Here is a 957-nt window from a genome sequence, read left to right as displayed (position 1 = left end):
GTCCCTCTATTTTTTTCACTATATCTGCCTATTTGGCTGCTATGTGAAGTTTCCTTTGTTTTTCTTTTTTGTTAATGTCAGCAACATGGAACATAGCCCATTGTTCATAGATTCTATATTTCAACAAACTTTGTATTGTATTTGCTGTGATGTAGAAGCATATCTCTTCCAGGATGTAGTATTTTGAGACAAACTGCACTGGTTTTAATTTATCCATGATCAAGTAAATTGTAGACAAATTTCCAGGCATCTCATATAGGGTTGCCAACAGCTGAATGAACATACTTGTCCTTGACTCCACCACTCAGTTTTTGAGAAGGAAAACCAAAAATATTTATCTGGAAAGGCACATCAATTTATTTGCTTGCATGAAAGTTCATTTGAAATTTAAATGACTAATTTGTATATAGAGAGATAAGGATTCAGCAATTATGACCAATTTAGGAGTAATCTGACTATAACATATTATTAAATAATTTTATGTTTTTGTAGTTCAGTAAAACAAGTGACAAAACAAAACTGCATCTACAAGTCACAGTGTATTTCATGAAGAAAACTTTTCTGCCTAATCTTAGTATTTGTATGACAATAGTATATGACCGACAGTGACTATTTAGTGTCCAAAAGTATCTCTTGGAACTTAACATTAATGATATTCTTTTTGTCTAATCAAAACGATGATCATTATTTTCTATGCATATAATAGTGTCATAATTCATTATCCTTTTGCTTCCCACTATTCTCTGACCATAGCCATCTTCCTTTCTCTCTCTTGTTTTATTTCCAACATGCTCCCTGCCCCCTTCCCTTCCTTTATCCCATGCCCCTCACCCATTCCATCTACTCTCATCTCATAAGATGTTTCCACAGTATCATTATTATAACAGCAACATATATTTTTTCATTATTAGTATGATAAGTGCAAATATATCAGTGTGTATTTAGCATGTTACTATA

Source organism: Penaeus monodon, chromosome 27 (genome assembly GCF_015228065.2).
Source record: "Penaeus monodon isolate SGIC_2016 chromosome 27, NSTDA_Pmon_1, whole genome shotgun sequence".
Taxonomy (NCBI): domain Eukaryota; kingdom Metazoa; phylum Arthropoda; class Malacostraca; order Decapoda; family Penaeidae; genus Penaeus; species Penaeus monodon.
Note: the sequence above shows the minus strand (reverse complement) of the source record.